This window comes from Aptenodytes forsteri, unplaced genomic scaffold (assembly GCF_000699145.1).
Source record: "Aptenodytes forsteri isolate BGI_AS27 unplaced genomic scaffold, ASM69914v1 Scaffold55, whole genome shotgun sequence".
In the NCBI taxonomy this organism is placed as follows: Eukaryota; Metazoa; Chordata; class Aves; order Sphenisciformes; family Spheniscidae; genus Aptenodytes; species Aptenodytes forsteri.
In genome coordinates, this window is record NW_008796063.1 from 8637470 (window position 1) to 8657611 (window position 20142).

General features: G+C 43.6%; 1 pseudogene; it reads left to right on the plus strand.

Annotated features, from left to right (window-relative positions):
• The window catches only part of LOC103905004, a 30565-nt pseudogene extending 12035 nt beyond the window's left edge, over positions 1-18530 (plus strand).
• Positions 18531-20142: the final 1612 nt, after the last annotated feature.

The window sequence follows — 20142 nt, forward strand, 5'->3', positions numbered from 1 at the left end:
GCCTTGGGGGAAGCTTCTAGCAGCTTCTCAGAGAAGCCACCCCTGTAGCCCCCCCGCTACCAAAACCTTGCCACGCAAACCCAATACAGAAACAAAAACTATATTAAAGCCAATTGTCCACATATAGGTGAAACAAAATCTGCCTTTTTACCTGGGGGGACACCTTCCCAACTCCAGTGCAAACCAAATAAACTTCCATAGCCTTAGAAAGAAAGAGCTTTCAAAGGGTTCTGGTCCCATTTGGACTGGTATGAATCTAGATCATTACAAGAATCATTCTGCGTTTATATCGGTTCAGAATCTGGAATACAGTCCTGATTTCTATGTTGGCATGCAGATCTGCTACTGTGCACCATACCAACCTTTTCTAGGAGTTGTATTACTCACACTATAGATATGAAACCCTCTGCACTAAACAGGCATTTCAGGAAACACCAGGCCTCCCACTGGTATGCAAAAAATACTACGATCTGATAATAAAAGGACCACCTCAGGGCTTTCAAGGACCATTATAATAGAAAAAGCTTGTTTTGGGCACCTCATTGCTTGAACTCCTTACTTCCAGGTGAAGCCTTTGCTGAATGTGGCCCAACAGGAGAAGAAAATGTAACTGAAGGAATTAGAGCTGAGAACTATCATGTCAAAGACTCAGGAGTTCACAGAACATGCAAAAGAGCAGAGGAGAGGACAGCCACCCTCAGCCAGGAGAAGAATGACCTCCCCATCCGACTGCAGGCTGAGCGTTATCAACAGTTAAAGGCTTAGCATTCATTTAGGCAGCGCATCGGCTTTCTCAAATGACTCATAAGAGGCTCCTTTTCAGAATACAGAATGAATAAAGAGCATATGGGGATGATGCATGAGATTCACAGACAGCCTGACTGTATCTTAAATAAAGTTAAGTCCTTAGAAAACAGAGGAGACTGAGAGGCCGCATGGCTAAAGCAAAGGAGCTGTTGTCACAAGTCCCGAGTTCTCTTCCTGGTCAACCACTGGTGCTCAGCATGATCTACAGCAAGTCAGGGTGGCACCTTTTTAAAATGTAAACTCTTCTTTAAGGACCTGTGTGTGTATAAACAGATTTTTTGATGCTTAACTTTAAGAAGCTATGGCCTGAGTCATGGAGATTCAGATCAACTCTAACAACAGGTATGTTAAAGGAATCTTAATAAACACTGCAGAAGAGGCGAATTCTTGCATTTCTTGCTACTGGAAGTTTGCTGCCATAAGAGGCAGGAGTTGTAGTGGCCTTTCATAGGACCAACACTGGATTCCCACCCCTTCATTAGGAACAAGAGAACTTGTTGGATGCTGAGGAGTGCCTGGCCCAAATGACGAAATCAAAGATGGACCTACCGAGCCAGATCCTGGATATGAAGGAGCTGACATGAGAGCCAGCAAGCAGATGCTGCAGCATTAGCTCAGTGACTTGAAATGTGACTTCGAAGGGCTGGAGACTACCTTGGCTCATACTGAGAAGGAAAAGCAGGTATGAAGCATGACAGAGTTTTTTTCTGCCTCGTTCTTCAGGGAAATGAACCCCGGCAACCATTACAGCTCCTCCAGGCAGCGCACCCTTTGGGATGCTCACATTCACTCAGCTGATCTCCCCCACAATTTCTTATATTGTCTTTCAGCACGTCATATAACCTGGGATGGATTTAATTCTACACTTCACCCTTCTACCCCATAGTAATAGTCACTTCACAGCAATTCCTAGGGATCCCTCTACATAAAGACATCTGCATCTCCTCTACATTCTTTATTAATTACACCCACTTTTACATGGCAATGCTGGTAGGCCTCTACTTACAAAATGGCCCCCTCCATAACCATGTAACTCCTTTTCACCTCGCCTTGGGGAATACTTCTCCCCCTCCTGCACCTGAACTGTTTTTTATTTAATCTAATTGGAGAAGTTTTAAATCTGTACAGTAGCAGCCATGTGGCTGTCTGCTGCGTCTTCTGAAGTCAGTGTTAACATCCACAGGATGTTAAACTCACAGATGCCTTGTATGTCTCAGAATTTATTAACTGAATCTCAGATTCCTTCTGAAGAAATACAAGTTCCCAGTGACATTTTGTCCTGGTGCTGCTAACGGCTTGTGTGATCCACAAAACCTGCGTGATGTTCCCTTTCCTGTCTGCAGGCATTAGACTACAGAGTTCGAACTCTGACTTCAGATCTCTCTGCTCAGAATGACTCAGTCACTAAATTCCAAAAGGAGAAGAGGGCTTTGGAGGAAGTTCATCAGGCAGAAATAACTGCTCCATTTTTCTTTACTCTCTCCCATTCTCATTCTCCTAGTCCGGGGAAAGGGGAAAAAAAAAAGTCTGCTTGCTTAAATACTGCGAGACTACAGTTTGCTGCACAAACAGGAAGGGGTCCGTGTTTTTCTAGGTATTAACTCATGGCAGCACAGTGAAGTGTTGCCAATTTGTGCCACTGCCCAAAGGAGCTACGTGAATTGCTGAGGGCAAGCAGGATTCTTCTGTAAGAGCCAATGCTGGACCGAGTTCCTGTGGGCCTATTGAAAATGCACACACGAAGCGCATACTGCTTTCAGGAAGCACCTCAGATTAATCTATTCTTTGGGGTTTCAGTCTGTTGCCAGGGCAGGGTAGTTAGTTTCTCACCCAACTCTGTTCACTAGTCTTGGTCTCTCCCTTCCTAGAAAATTGCAAGGTGAGGAGAACAAGGTGAACCACCTGAACAAGAACAACAGCAAACCTACCACTCAGATGCATGAGGTGAGGTGCAGTTGCTATGGTCTATATTTTAGATGGCCCTCTTTGGTCTGTTTTTGACATCTTGGGCCCTTCTGATAAACACCACCTATATGTGCGTTACAAAGTTCTTTTTCACACTGATTCCACTTTTTTCAACTAGCTGGCGGACAAGTGGGAACAAGAAAAGACAACCCATGGCAAGGTGGAAAAGGCTCATCATAAAGCAGAGGGTGACCTCAAAATGACAACTGCTAACCTCAATGAGAGGAAATGAGCCAAACGTGGAAGAGGTTGTAAAGAAGTAAGCGTCAATTGTAACAGAATTTCCCAGGGTACAGGATCCTACTGGGTGCGGTTGTGCTACATCATAGCTCTGACAGCATTACCTACACCTGAAAAGTCACTTGATCATAAAGTCACTGTGAAAATCCAGTCATACCCTGATCTCTTCAGTATTAACCTAATGACAAGCAGAAGTACAGTTCAGTAGTTCAGGCAAGCAGAATCAGAAATACAGGATTTTGTTTCCTAAGTCTTTTTCTGACTCATTGTCTGATATTTGTAATTCATCTTCCATGCCCACCCACATATAAAATGTGCATAATCACCAGGAAGTTATGAGGCTTAAATGATTCATGTTTATGTAAGGCCTTATGATCCTCAGATAAAAACTGTTTTAGGAATGCAAAATATTATCACAAATTAGAACTTTTAGTGTCACTATTGACTACTTTAGTGATGGGTCTGCCAGCACTTCTCCGACAAACCTCCCCTTAGATATTAACTTCCCAGAATACAAATTTCCAATTCTATATTATCCAAACCACTAATTTACCTAGTTAAAGAGCTAAGTAGCTAAGGCAATGTGTACAATCATTAATAAATACTGGCAAGCTTTGCTAATTCAAATTCCAACACAGCGCTCCACAGGGAGTACAAGACACTTGTACTTCAGAGCAAGGCCACTGGGATGCTTAAGTGCCAGAAGAAAAATTAAGTGCTGCTGTTAGTCCTTCAGAGCTGCAAACAGACGACTCAATTCCTGGGGCGCTTGTGCCTTTACTTGCAGACTAGTTAACGATGGGGTAAGGAGGAGCTTCAACAAAGGAAAAAGGGACTTAAGTGCCCTGCCAGTCCCACTAAGGAGACAGGACACTAGATCTCAACCCACTTTCAACAAAGACTAACCTGTTCACTACAGAGTAGAAACGCTTATTTGGCTTAACTCATTTGCTGTAACATCCTACCTTTTCTTACCCCACGGTAGCCTGCTTGCACAGCTTTATCTTTTTGACAAGACTGAGTTGGCATAAAAGATTAACACAGACCTTCTAAGCCTACCCTGTTAAAATGGATTCTGTAGCCTATCACTCTTTAAACCCTTAAATAACTGAGCCAGCTGAGATCTAGTATTTATTTTTCCCCAGGTAGATCTTCACTTTTTTTTCTACAGCAGGTTCTGACTGCTTCTCTGTGAGCTTGTGAAACCCCTCGGCTTGGAAACATTTGCCTTTTTAGCTTCCAGTGAATCAATAGTTCAGCCAGCTCTGACATCCAGCTTGTCTTGTATATTATCCACTTACTCTAAACTCCACTTTCTTTGAAGTCTGGTGAACTGTATGCTCACTGCAGATCTCCTGCCATGCTGCTATGGCCAGAAGAAAAGTGATCTGCAGCAGGGACCTCCTCTTCTGCTTGCAGGCAGCCAGCAAAGACGGCTGATAGATCTTTTCATCCACATTAATGCCAAAGGCTCCTGCAAGGCACTCACCCTCTCACTGTGGAAGGAAAGGTGGTAAATAAAAACAGAAATTAGGCCACAGCTCACGGGATGCACAGCGTTACCATTCTGAATTCAAATGTTTCTTTCATCCAACGTATTTCAGTGCCCAAATATTTAACTAAAACCTCAGCATTTCAACAAAAATATGACCCACAAACCTAGACTGCAGCTATTTCTACAAACAAGCCTCTATTTCCCTCAAGTAACCAAATCAGCTTGATTATATTCCTGAAGGCCAAATTCCAACATGATACAGGAAGCTAACCATGCTGCAGATAACATCAGTTGTCTACTGAGACACCTGGCCAGGTCTTCCCTGCTTTGTTGGCTCAGTATTCCCAGCTGTAGATCTCTTCCAGGAAAGCAAATCCAGTTGAGCTGACAAACATATAGAGAACGGAGTGAAGAAATTAAGATTCTTGTTTGTATTTCCACAAATTTCTCTCACATCTCTTGCTCATAGACACTGCTGTGCTTGTGTGTGCCCTCCAGGCCCATATATTGAAGAGTTGGAAGAAGACCTGGAAGCTGAGCATGCTATAAGAACGCAGGTAACAGTATCTAAGGAGGAAAACTCCTCAGGGGAGCGATTACACCTCTGAAAAGACCTGATGACATTAAACTACTAATTAAAAAGCAAAATTCCTCATGAAAGAGTAGTAAGATGGACAACAATCTTGAACTCTAGTTTTAGCCTATGCAACTCGCCATTATAAATTGCACACACTACTCCTTTCATAGAAACCTCTGAAGAAGCCAGTTACTGATGAGGCAGTCCTCCACAGAGCAAGAGAGCAGCAGGTCGGGGATTTCTCTGTCCCGTGCTTCAGCTATCAAATCACCCCATCCACTTTTTACAGTTCTGTAGTGATGGATGGATCGACTCTAATAAATCTTACGTAAATCGCCAGAATGTGGTTGTTAAATATATAATCAGATTCATTAACAATGGAAAAGCCTGAAGGTAATCTATAGTCCCCAAAAGGTTGTATTTTAATGGAATGCTCTGAACACATTCTAATGACTAATACAAATTGATAGCATCAATAATAAGTAACATTTCCATTTCAATTCACTTTAAAATGCTAGCTAATTAATTCTCAACCATATCAGGACACAGGTCAGTGTTGTTAGACACCTTGCACAGGTGGGAAAACAGAGGTAAAGGAACTTGTCCAGTGACACAAAAAGCAGCAAGGTAGGTTAAAGCAGAGCATAGCATTTGGGAATTCCTGTTCCCTCTCTGATTATGCCTCACACTTGCTACCATTGTTTCCAAAAGGGTTATGCTTCTAAGTATACACAGGCTCTTTGGCATGAAATAAGAATTTCTTCCCTCTTTCCCACTAGGTGGAGAAACAAGGAAGATTGCCTGGAAGAAGCTGGCGTTGCAACAACTGCTCAGGTCAGACACCTTCCCCGCATTTGAACATCTTGTCTTTTTCCTCAGAGAATGAGGAACGTCGCTGGGACTCTCCAAAGGAGAAGCTTCTTCAGCAGCTTCTCTGAGCTCTTAAGCAGGCCAGACCCTGCAGACTTTACCCAATCTCCCCCTCACACTGCAGACCTTGGAAGGGGTAAAGCACCAAGGCTCCATGAAATTCACTGTGAGCTTTGTTATTCCTATAGAGTTGGAGTGGAAGGTGATCAGAGATTAATTAGAAAGTTGCTAATTCAGAAGCACACAGTAAAAAAAAGAGGCAGGACTATTAGGAGTATTTTCTGTTGTTTTGCAAGGAAAATACACGGCCTGCAGTCCAGAGAATTACTCTGAGCTTTAGCAAGGAGGCCTAGGGATGGTTAATCTTTCTGGAAGATACCAGCCACTGACCTTCTAATGGATTAATACCAAAGATGGAATTTGTCCCAAATAAAGAAACTATTAAAGCTAAATAAAAGGTTTCCAGAAGTCTTTCTTATAAAGCGTCCCCAAGGGCCTTACTGAGACTCCAAGGCTGCCAGATCCCAGCTGACAACATGTACTTGGCCCCTTCTCAGATCTTACAGAATTGCAAGCAGGAAGCTGGGCTGCTGAAGCTGCTCCTTGAGCTGGAGAAGGCAGCCCTGCAGAGCGAGGCCACGGGCTCCACCCTGCGCAGGAAGCACACGGTTGCCATGGCTGAGACGGCAGAGCTCGTGGAGAATCCCCAGGGTGAAAGCGAAGCTGAAGACGGACAAACAGGTCACGAAAGCAGAGACGGATGACCTCAGTGCAAGCACGGACTCTGCAGAAATCCAAGGTGAGAGGCCAGCAGGGAACTCCTCAACAGACCACCAATGCAGCCACAGGTGCAGCCATCAGCGCAAGGCAGAATTCAGCCCTCTGCAGCACAAGCTAACTGATACCAGAAAGCAGCTGTTTGCAGGTGGTGCTGAACACTGCCCGCCCCAGCTGATGGAGTGGGCATCCCCCTTGCTAAAGGTCAGGACACTCTGCACTCCCCCTGGCTATTACAGTCATCCCATTATAATTACAACCAACTGGAATAAACTGAGTTTGCACGAGAGGGAGGATATTTTGGCCCTTCAAGCCTTACTCAGCATCATATGACTGACTTCTCTCTTACAGCTGAACTCAGATGCTCATGTTCACAAGCTGGAAGACAACCTGTCTGAAGCCAATGCCCAGCTGGCTGAGGTGGAGAAAAGCCAAGCTGAAATTAATGCCATCAGGCTCCAAGGTAAATTCCTTGACAGCTTTGCGCAATGTTACCTCCCTCCGATCCTCTTCTTCCCCTACATTTCATCTAACTCTGGCAGCCCTGCCCTGTCTCCTCTAGCAAATCTGCCCAATCCTTCTAGCCTTCACTTCTCTTTTTCTCCAGTCAGATTGAATTAGTTCTTCTCCTGCTTCTTTATGCACTTTTCCCACAGCTGAAAACAGCCAGCTGAGTCGGGAGCACGAGGAAGCTCAGAGCAGGCACAACCGGATTGTCCACATAAAGATTTCTCTCACCTCACAAGCAGATGACTTCAAGAGGCAGCTGGATGAAGAGTCAAAGGTACTGGGGACCACCAACTGCCTACAGAAGTTGCTGCTGTCCTGGGACATGCAGTGCCTGCTCTTTTGCACGCTGCCCACTTCAGAGTAACAAATCTTGTGTGTTAGCTCTCACAAAGGAAAACTTCCTCATCCAAATTAATGTCTGGGCTTGTTAACAGCTGATCTTGGAGGCAGTGGGGGGGACATGAGTCTTGTATGGATATGAAAATAAGATACAGAATCTCCCATGAGTCAGCAGCAAAGAGCAGAACACACACCCCTTGATTCTTAGTCCACTGTCCATTCAGTGGATCGTACAGCAGTTTATTTGCATAGATCATACAAGTTTGGCTCAAAATATACCAGTATTTCAGGTCTCTGTCTGACACATCTGCCTTGGAAATTTCTGCTTATCTCCAAAGAGTAATTCTAGTGCTCCACCTGTATATCAAAAGTCTGGCAAGAATTCTCTCTGTGTTCAGAGCAATCACCAAATGGGTTTACTGTCATAGTTCTTTTGAAATACTGTTTGAGAGAAAACAGTGATGATGACAAGCCAAGTTCTGTTTTCAGTTGTACGAGCTCAATTCAATTCACTGCAGCACAGTAAAAACAGGTATGGAGAACAGGAACTTTGCTTCTGACCAGGAAGATATTTTGAAGCCTGAGATGCTTCTAGCTGGTCCAGAACTGAGTTGTTCAGGTGGGGCACTCCAGCACTGGGGAGTGAGGTCCGTGTACTCGTACTTCCAATAGGACAGACACATAGTAACGGCTGTGCTATCTCTAGTCCTGCACTACTGCTGTAGTGAGCCTGGCCAACACCAAGCACAATTTGGAGCCAATGAAAAAGTAGTTGGTGGAAGAGGAGGAGAGCAAAGCTGAACTGCAGTGCCTGGTCTCTAAACTCAACACTGAAGTCATAATCTGGAGGACTAAATACAAGACTGATGCCATTGAAAGAACCAAAGAGCTGGAAGGAACCAAGTGAGCACTCAGCTTTCAGGGAGTCTGGGATGGGACTTATGGCAGTCTCGTTATTTAGTTTGGCTGCTGAGTCACAGCTTATAGATGTGATCTGTTAGGACTCAATTTGGTAAGACAGAGAGAAAGCAAAGGGCTCTGGCCAAGAGAAAGAAAATAATACTTGCAATAATAAACAGGGACTATTGAGACCTAACACTTGTACACCAGCAACAGAAAACCAACACTGATCCTTTCTGATAAAGGCTTGAATTTGGATAGCCTTTCTTTATTTCAACAAGGACTTTACTCTTCCAGCAGCCCTACAAAAGCCATGAGCATTTCCTAAGAATAAAGCAAGCATCAAATCAGATTAAACCCCTTAGAATCTGGTCTTTGAGAGCTGGCATTACAGGCTAGAAGTTGAGCCAATCTTTGTAGCAGTCTCTCTAATGGAGCTAACATAAACGTGCTTTCACATAATAGCAACAACAGTTAAGGCATCTGGAGGGTTTCACCTTGTGCCTGAACAAGTTGAGACAAATGGAATAAGCTGCTACATCTCTGCATGACTGTACTGAGTCCCAGGGATATTCACAAGGGAGGGAAGCTACTTTGCTCTTAGACACTACCCCAGTCCTCGAGATACCCGAATGGAAGGTGGAAGTGTCTATCACCAGGTCACAATCCAGCAATGAAGAGCTGAGCTGTGGCCCAATATGCCATATCCAGCAGCGGAGGGGAAGAACCAGCCACTGGTTTTACAATCCTTTTTCTGAGACTGCTGCCAGGATTTCACCTTTTCACTGGTGAAAACAGTGATGGTGCTCGAGATGAGGGCTGCTGACTCCTACTGCTCCTCGCTCCATGAACACCAGGATATTTCTGCCCTCCCTCCCTCAGGACAAAGTTGGCTGTGAGGGATGACTTCAAGAGGCAGCTGGATGAAGAGTCAAAGGTACTGGGGACCACCAACTGCCTACAGAAGTTGCTGCTGTCCTGGGACATGCAGAGCCTGGACAAATTCTTGCCAACCTCAGGACAAAGTTGGCTGTGAGGCTCCAAGAAGCAGAGGAGACAGCTGAATCAGTCCAAGCCTGGGTTGCCAACACAGAGAAAACTAAGCAGACTTCAGAAAGAAGTGGAGGACCTCACTGTTGACCTTGAGAAGGCAAGAAATCCAGCCATTCAGGCAAGCATCCAGCTCAAGCCTGACCAGTAAGATCTAAGAAGATCTGGTACCAGAAGCCCTGGGAGTCTTTCTGTTAACTCAGGTCAGCTTTGTACTGGTCCCTTATTTCTTACTATGTTAAGATCTCTCTATTAAACGTCAAGTAATCTGTATGACCATGAGAAGCAAGGCTAAGATTTATCACATCAAGAGAAAACCCACATGAGAGCCGCAGCTAATTCCTAGGAGCACACAGCATGCTTCTGGTAAGCTCATTAGCTGACTTCCAGAAACAAGAGTACAGCTAAAGCAAAAGCCCTCCTTTACTGCAAGGCAAGGTATTCATCTTCTTTTTAAGGATAATGATATCCTGCTTTGAACTTTTCAGTGTTGCAGTACCAGTGGGTTGGCCGCTGGTTATTAACTGCCATACTCAAAGCAGATCTAAACAACATGTAGTTTAAACACTAGCAACAAACGCTCCTTCATTAAATTAGTATTTCTACTCTTGCTAGTGTCAGTGTAAGAGCATGAATAGTAGTGCAACTGTGGGACATTTGAATAAAAATGTTACTTAAAATAGGCACAAAGGCTGCTCCAAATCCACTGAAGTCCTTGGGTATCTGCCAATGACTGCAGTCAGCTTTAGAACAGGTCTCAAGAGCTGCAAATCCCACATACAGCATTACATTACTGGGCTGAAAAAAAATCTGTTTCACTATCACTTTCTTTAATGAAGCAGTTCTTTATTCTATGGTTCCTGTGGTGTGCTTGTCACCATGGTATCTGAACGCATGTGCGGATCATAAGGATATGTAAAATATTTGTGATTAAAAGCTCCCAGGAAAAAAAAAAAAAGGTACCTTTATTCTTTCCCTTCATGACAAGCAGTTAAACGCAGTCTAAAATAGTCTTGAATAACATCTTGTTTGTAACCGAATCGTCTTTGAAATAGAAAGATTCACACTAATCAACCCAGGCAATTACTAACAGCACATCTGCCCAAGGAATATCTGAAGTGGAAAACATTTGCTCCACAGCAGCATCATTATAACCACAGGAGCAAGGAAGACTATCACACTGATGGGAACTGGGTGATCTTGTTAAATTCCTAATGGTGAGGAAAGAAAGCCTTGTAAACATTTTAATCATTCATTCAAAGTGACCAAGAGAAACTCTGCCAGTCATTAGAGTGGCTGCCAATTTAACTGTGACTAGCTGGCAGGACACGCAGAGAAGTGAAGTGTAAAGAAAACTTGTGTCCGGTGAATGCTTGGCTTCATCTTTCCAGGCCAATGCTGCTTGTGCTGCCCTGCACAAGAAGCAGAGAGCCTTTGATAAGATGCTGGCAGAATGGCAACAAAAAATGCAAAGAGCTGCAGGTGGAAGTGGATAGTTCCCAGAAGGAATGTACACAACTGAAAATTTTGAGCTTAAGACTGCCTATGAAGAATCCTTGGAGCACCTGGAATCTATGAAAAAGGAGAACAAGGGCCCTTCAGGGTAAATACTGGTTTGATGTTAAAAAACTCTGCAAGTCATAAGCCCCTTGATTCCTACTGAATGATCTCTTGTGGCGTCTTCCAATTGGCACCAATGGCCACTTTTCTTATTTCTAGCAGTGCTTTCACTCTCCAGGAACACACATTTGATTCACTTAAAGTCGCAGGTTAGATTCTGCTCTTGGGACAGAGTCTGCACTCACACACACCCCACCCCTATCGGATCACCCAAGATTGTAACTAGCACCAGTGTACTGCTTCCAGGACACCGACTCTGGGGATAACATTCAGGACCGAGGTCCTTTCTGAACCCTCAAAACATGATCACAATAGCAGCTTGGTCGTGCTCACTCTTACACTAGGAGGTCATCGCTCCAGGCTGGGCCACGTATCATCACTAGAGCTCCACATAAGGGAATAATGGACGGGTTACAGCATTAGGCTTAAATAAGACACAGGCTGCAGTCCCAGTTCTAGCTACCAGCATTCTTTCCAATTCTGAGCAATTCACTTAGGGGACTATTAACAATGGCCAGCTTTACCCTGGGAAGATGACGTTCCCTTTAACCTCAGTGGGGAGGATTAGGCATCTCCAGGAATCAGTTCAGAGCAAGTCAGTTAAACTCCTGCTCAGAGTCTCTCTCTTGGCATCACTTCTCCCCCACTGGCTGTACAGGGAGACCAGCTGCTTTGGTTCTTTTGTTTTTTGGTTTTTTTTTTTTTTTTTTTTTAAAAAAAAACACTTTGGTAAATTGCAAAAATTGATCTCTTACAGGAGGCTGGAAGATGACACTGTAAATATTTAGAAGATGCTACAATCTGCTGCCCTTGTGGCCAACAGAAAACAGCGATGGACTCCCTGGCACAGACCCAGTGTTTTCCAGGCTATCTCCCCCAACCCTTTGCTCTGGCCTACATTGGCTGGCAGAGCGCCCCATTCTGCTGTACAGAGACGATGTGGCGTCCTGTTTTCATTTTGTAAGAGCAACCATCTGAAAGGGGGAGAAGGGAAGGCTGGATAAAAATTGGAAAAAATTTCTCTTAATAGGCTTCATTCTTCCACCTCCATGAACACATGCAGCGAGCAGGGCTCATTCAGAAACCCAGGATAATATTTAGCAACGAAAGAAAAGGGCAGCTGATATAAAGTGACTGGAATAATTTCATGCCATTTCCATTGAAAGAATCTGCCTGGTGCACTTGGTAAAGTTCATAGTCCTGAAATAAACCTATCATACGAAATACCCGTTTTCTTCCCTAGAGGAAATTAAGGATCTAATCAATCAGCTGGGGGAGGGAGGGAAGAGCATTCATGAGCTGCAAAAGATAGAGACTGGAGACCGAGAAGGATGAACTCCGGGTGGCACTGGAGGAAGCAGTCTTCCCTGGAGGTACCAATGCTACAGATGCGAGAGCTGCATGCCAGCCTGGTGGCTGCTGCCCACGTTCCATCAGATGGATTTTGTGTGTTTAACCCCACAAAGGGCATTTATTCGTCCATCTGTCGCACCCTTCCTTGTGGGCTGAAAAAAGTAAACTGATCTGCATTCAGCTCAAACTGGCTCAGGTTAAAGCCGACATTGACAGGAGAACATGAGAAGGAAGAACTTGAAACAACCAGGTATAGCGATGATATGACATTAAGTCACAGGCAAAGGCTGCGGCATGGAGGTTTTAAGTTAGACACTAGGAAAGTTTTATAATCATTAAGGGGAATTACTCCTTCGACCAGATTGTCTGGAGGTTGTAGAGTCTCCATTATTGGAAGTTAAGCGCAGTCTGGTCACACATTGTCTAGTGGGACTGGTTTAGCAGGAGGTGATCCAGATTTTAGGCAGTAGATTTTTAAGATGACCTCTTGAAAGCCTCTCCCAACCCGATGTTTTAAAAGAAGGTATTCATGAATGGCTTGTGCAAAATACTGGTATCTCAGTTTTAAACAGGTTTGAAAAGTTACTATACTTTTATTACTTGGTGGGCAATAATTTGATACAAAGGCTGGATCAGACTCAACATAACAGAATGCTGTACCATATGCTTCACTCGACTCTGCAAAAATAATCACCAGCGTGCAATTGAGTCTCTGCAGGAGAGTCTGGAGACTGAAGCGAAGGGGAGCGCTGAAGCTCTCAGGCTCAAGAAGATGGACACTGACCTGACCAGAATAGAAATGCAACTGGATCACGCCAACAGGAACAATGGTGAGCTTGTCAGGACACTGAATAAAATGCAACAGCACGTCAAGGTAAACTGGAGAGGGTGGAAGCAGGTCCCTGGATGGAAAAGGATACCAGTTCTATTTTATAGCTTAAGCAACAAAGCAGTAGATTATGGACTCTTGTTTAAACAGACATCTTGAACAAACTGAGGATTTATATCCAAAAGCCCTGGTTCTCCCACTCATACCAATTTCAATCTGCAGTAGTTCCAGCAAACCTTATAGAAGACAAGCATTACTATCAGCTCTTGTCAAACTAGAAACCCAGAGAACTATTCATATGTAATTAAAACAAAAAAGTTCTGCTTTTAAGAGAAGTTGTAATTGCTGTTTGAATAGGATAGTTTCTAGTCCATTTCTTGGCTAAGAAAGATGTAAAACTAAGGAGCTTCCTTTGGCTCTTCATTTCTAAAATAAAACTAAGTAAATTAGTAAAAGGCTAGTCTCTTTGTTGGAATAAAGTGATACAACTGCTGCCAAAAATCCAATTTTAGTAACTTAAAGAGTAAAAAGAAAGCTTCTTTCTCTCTATACACATGTGTGTATATATATGCACACACACACTCTAACCTAACTTGTCCTCAGTCACATCAGTCTCAGTCAGAAGTAATTCTCTTAAAGTCAGTGTGGCTACAATGATATAAGACAGGCATACATGACACTGGGATCCAGCGCTGGTGGTTTTTTGCAGGGTTTGGTTTTTGCTTTTTTTAAAAAAAAAAAAAAAATCTGGCATTACCTTAAAGAGCAGCTTTGCAGAGAAACCTCCTACATCTTTCAGCTTCCTCTCCCTTCATTATTTACATTAATCTTTCATCTGCTTTCAGGACCTTCGGATCCAAACGGATGAGGATGCTCGCCAGCACGAAGAGGAGCTGCAGGAGCAGTACAAGCCGCCTCAGCCCACTACAGACACAGCTGGAAGTGCAGACCGGCCTGGAGGGCAGCGAGCACTCTCACAAACTCCTGGAGCAGGCAGAGGTCATGGAGAAGACTTAATGAACTCAAATGTCCATGTACAGAGCAAGTAGAACTATTTATGCAACAGCTATCTTGTCAGAGAGTTTATGTGCATGTGGTTTAACATTAAATCTTAGCTCTGGGTAAGACGTGCAGGATTAGGCCAGTGATGGCTAAATGTAACAGTGGTCTATAAGATAGGTCTGAGAACTCTATGGAACTCAGTTTTAGAGATATTAGAGCAGGATTTTAAAAAAAAAAAAAACAAACATCATCTTGGCCCAGCTTTGCTCCTTGCAGGAGCTAGTCCTATGAAAGGACTTTTAGCAAATTCAGTGGAAGAGTTAAGACAGTGCTGAGCACTTCTGAAAAACCCACCTTAAAAGGGACAGTGTAAAATTCTGCCTCCACTGAAACTATAGTTTTACTAGTTGTTTCCATGGTGCTGGGATTTCTTCCACAGACTGTAACCCACAGCGAGATCCATTTTAGTGAAATTTTAAGCATCCTCGCGTTACAGATTGCAGTATGAAATCACATACCTGCCATTTCATTTTGTGCATAGATTTAAGAAGCTACTTTAACATTCACCATTACAGTCTGCAGTTCTTTTCCATAAAGACCATGCATGCTAACATTTCCAAGGAGAAGAGTATAACTTCTGGAAAGGACTGATAATACAAGAAGCATTTCTCAGCTGCAATTATGGGACATCAGTTATAAAAACTGAGTCATAAATGCGGCTTTTATTCAAATAGGTTAAAAAATGCAACTTTTATTCAAATAGTTTAAAAAATGCAACCAATACATTCACTTCCAATTGACTGATGATAAAAGGATACATTTTCAGCAGGTGAACGGCTATATCCATACCAAATCTGAGTTTTTGAACTTATTTGTTCCACAAAACCTACATAGCACAGAACTTGTGCAGCATTCTGGAACACAATGGCACATTCACTTGATGATGTTTTGCTGAAGAGCAGCTTGTGTTGCTAGAATGCAGTTCTTCTATTAAAGCCTTTGTAGTTCTCCTTCCTTAGAGTAGGGCTTTTAAAATTATTTTTACAGCAGCAACAACAGTCCTTCAATGATTCATATCAGTAAACAGTAAGCACTAAATGAGCTGTGGGGCTCATATTTTCCATGAGATAAAAAGACACGAACATATTGTAAACTGTGGAGCAGAGACTATGTTTGTTAAGAATGCAATCAAATACAGTTTCAGTTGGGTCTAAAGCCAGCTGCTGCTACCACAGCATAACTTTGAAATAAATAATATTGGTATATAAACTCAAATCCATGCACACAGAAATTCAGGAAAACAGATTCAGACTCAAGGCCTTCATAAACAACAGGGTCTATTTCTGCCTCAGAGGTGTATCATCGTTTTAGCTCTCATTTAGCGTGCAAGTAAATACACAGGTCCTAATGTTCTGTCATGCAGATCCAGTGGGGATGAATCCCACTTGGCTTAACAGTGCACAATTTTATAGAGAAAAAACAAACTCTACAGAAAACTGTGACGCACAAATCATCTCTTTGAGAGCCAAATGGAAGAGCTGAGCAGATGAGACATTCTGGGTCTCCAAGACTTCTTCCTGCCCTCTAGAATCAGTCTGCTTACTATTAAATGAAAGCTGGCGCCTGACCTTCAACACACTACTAATGAGCATGAGGAAATCATCAGTGAGTACTGAGCAGCTGATGAGAGAGCAAAGAAAGCTGTAGCTGGTCTAAGTCACCTCCTCACCTTTCTGCCCTTTACACTGGTAGCTGGAAACCCGAAGGTATGTATTCCATTATTTCTCTCCAGTGCTGATTTGAAAGCACACTGTTAATAATACATGTCAGCACTTGCATTGCTTTTTATGATCCTGAAAAGCAGAATGCACGTTAGCTCACTGATTGCAGCCTGGCAAAATTAATCCACAAAGGAAGAAATCCACTTCCTCTCTGCCTCCCTGGTAATCTACATCACAGATGGCACCCTGAGGAATTCCTCCATTTCCTCTCGATTTATCCTTTCTCTCACTTATTACACAACTCCACTCATCACACCTATCAGGCCTCCAACAAAGAGTAGGCCGGCTTCCCTCTCTAGCTAGTCAATGGCATTCATAATTGGCACAGAGGGGAGAAAAGTTGCCAGCACTGAGCAGATTGCTCCTTTGGCACTGTGCTGACAACTGGCACTTCAGAAATATCACAGCTAGCTGTGGATTTAATGCACAGCATTTCCTCCCAGAGGGAGGCTGAGCCTTCTGCCACCTCTGTGCTTTCAGCTACTGCATGCTCAGACAATATCTTCACCTTCCATCTACAGCACACTCAGCCACCTTCTTTCCATTGAAAGGTAGAAGTCAAAGCCTGAAGTGTCATTAGAACTAAAGCTATCGACTTAATAATAGGTGGGGATAATACCTTTGACTACTCCAGTGGTACTGAGTGAGCATACACCACCTGGTTTATGGTCCGATCTAGAGTTGTCCAAGTCAGCTGGGATTACTTCCATTGATTTCAGTGAACTGTGGATCCAGTCTTTAGAAAGGCAGCCTATGATACACACAAAAAGGTATGGCAAAATTTCTCAGAAGGTAACATACAGATATCGGGTCTACATATCCTAGCTTTCAATGCTCTGCATAAATAGCTGTGCTGTCCATCTGTTTCATACCTTCTCCTCACAGGCTTCCTGTGTGGCAAAAGATCTGTGTCAGGAGCAGGATCATTGCGTGTACCTGGAAAAGATTAAGAGGAACTATTAAATTGCAATAAAAGACCTGTAAGTCAAGATGGAATAGGCTGAGCAGTTAGCCCTGAAAGGAGAAAAAAAGAGCACCATCATGAAACTCCAGGGTAAGAAAAACACGTAGAAATATCTTAGAAAGATGATTCCAACAGAGCAGCTATGAAACTCTTTCCTGCACCTGAGCTTCCACATTCAGCACAAATACCTGAAAAGGAATGTTTTCATTTAACAGCCAACATGTCCCAAAGGGAATGCACTAATTTAAGGAAATCCAGACTAGGCAGAAAAGGTGCATGTACGACACTCTCAGCCCACTGGAGCACAAGAGAACTTCAGCACTTTGCACCCCACGCAGAACTCATCCATCAGAATCTTTATGGTGCTTGAGTACAGCAGTAACAAGCCACTGGTATCCGCAGCTGATCTATACCCACAAAGGAGAATTTGCAAGGTGTACTGTCATCAGCGGCACGACTTGCCGTTTATTTTTCAACTGCAACACAACTCTAGAGCACGAGTAGCTTCAAATTCCTGGGGTAGATACCATCTTCCTATTTCTTTTTCTGATCCTCATAATTCCACATCAACGCTTCAAATCCCTTCCATAATCATTTATCCTTCTGCTCCTTTTCAGAGGAAGGAACTGGAAACAGAATTAGACTCCAAACAGAAACACCACGTGGAGACTGAAAATGCTGCACAAGAACGAGAAGCCTCTAAAGGAGCTGGTCTTCCACAAAAGATGGCCACAAAACCAACTAGCGCATGCAGAAGCGGCTGGAAAAGATGCAGAAGAAACTGTAAACTTACAAGAGGCAAACTGAGGAGGCTGTATGTATTCCCTATTCCAGCTCACTGTTTCATCACACATTTGTACCTTGTGCACCAGGGGCATTTTGCCTCTCCAAAACACATACTGCAGGAAGCACATGTTCAGTTTCTACTGATGGCACCCCCAGGCATGTGGCCCACTGTAGACCTGCATGCACCTATTGAGACAGTCATCCAAAAACATGCGTTATTCTCTACAAAGGATTACTCTCCTCTCCCTTTTTTGCAGCCACTTCCTGCCCTCAAATACAGTCTCTAACATGTGCAGATATGAACACACAATTTAAAAAATACCTACTAACTATCACTCTTTAGGGTCATGACTATACTCCTCACCTTGATGCAGATACGCACATATATCGGACATGTTCCAGGTCAGTTTTTTCCAGTGCAAAGATTTCTCTTGTTAAATCAAACCCCTTCTGGTACAGGAACAGGAGGCTAACCAGAGCCTGGCCAAGTAAAGGAAGAGCATACATGAACTGGATGATGCAGAGGAGAGAGAAATGGGATGGCTGAATCAGCTCTAAATAAACTGCACACCAGGCACTGTGCCTCAGCAAGCAAAGGGCTCGCTTTTTGGGAGGTTATCCAAGTGCCTAAACCCTCTTCCTGTGTGTCAGCGGCTCACGAATAGGCACCAAAGCTGGAGCTCACGTGTTTGAACCCACCTGCCATGAATGTATTAGAGTAGAAAAGGGTGTGGGATGGAGATGAGGAAAACATAGGTGTGTTCTCAACACCAGCTGACTCATGCAGTTCCCTGTGAAAGGGAACAGAAGCATTCCACAAGTCTCTTTATGCACAGAGATAAGTTCCGAAATGGCTAATGGTTAGTACAGATGCATTTTCACTACTGGTAAAACAGAAAGGGGAAAAGAACAGCATCCTTCTGCTTCCAGAAGAGATGCACATTAAGGGCTAAATCTTTTCTCAAGGGCACCAAAATTGCACAGCAAGGACCTCTCTTGGGAAACAGCCCGCCTCATCCTGGCACGGTACTCCAGGACACTTCTGCACACTCCAGCAGTCTAGCAGGGAAGACAGGGACCAAAACTACACAAAGCAAGTACCACCCAATTCCTACTCCCTCTCCTCCTTGCCCTGGGGTAAAAACAAGGGGTTGAACTTCATTGCCTATCAAAGTGATTTCTTCACATAGCAAGAGGTCTTATGGGCATGTGCTTAAACGTTATAGCATTTCTACCTTTTCTTAGCAAGGTTTTGAAAGGTAAATAATACGCTACTGCAACACAGCTTCAATCTCCTCTTTTCTCCCAGAGCACTCTGTATCTTGCCAAGAGCTGCCCATTGAAAAAATGCTGTAGTACTGATTAAACCAACAGGTCTGAGATATCAAGAAGTGGCCTACCTGGGAAAAAGACTAGACGACAGAAAAAGTGTGCAATGATCTGCAGACGGAAGAATTATCTGTGTGTCAGACCCAAAAACCTGCAAATACTACTTCTCAAGTATATCTGGAATGATAGAAGACATCCAACGCTACTTGAAAAGGATCTGTAGTAACACAGATTTGGGATTTTTCAAGTCAAGGATATAAGGTGCAATCTGGGCCGTCTCTTGCAAATAATTCCTCTCATCAATAGCCTTCATTCATAGTCTTAATAAAGCTTATTGTATGAGGAAAAACTTGAATTTGTTCGCAGCAAGACAGAACATAGTGTTCGGGGTTGCTGCTCAAACCTAAGATGCTAGACATAGCAGGGTGCTGTAACAGGAGGGTAGGGTAGCACAGAAAGAGCAAATTCAAACAAGCTGGGAGGCAGAAACACCTCCTGTGGCAGCACAGTAGGGTACAGTCTGCAGGACATGAGGCTTTGTCGGCTGTGGGAGAGTTACTCCGGAACTAGGAGGGCTGACCCCCAGGGAATGCCTTGAACTAGCCAATGTTAACAATGCCAATGTACAATTTTGCTGTCATAATCTAAAAAACGGTGACAAACACTGCTGCTGTTTCTTTTTCTAGTGATCATTTTCTGTAGGAGCTAGAGTAAAACATTGCTATCACCCAAACGCCGTATCACCCTGCTGTTTGTTGTTCACCAAGCCTTGCTTGGACAACTGGAACAAATGCATTTAGGCATACAACCTTTGAAAAGCAGGCTAAGAGAGCACAGATGCTGCCAGATGTCACATGCTTCACACTTTGCTCTGAAGGTGGTCATTTAGAGCCTGAGCCCGGGGGCCTGCCGGCCTGAGCACGCAGGCTCCTACCTGCTTCACCACAG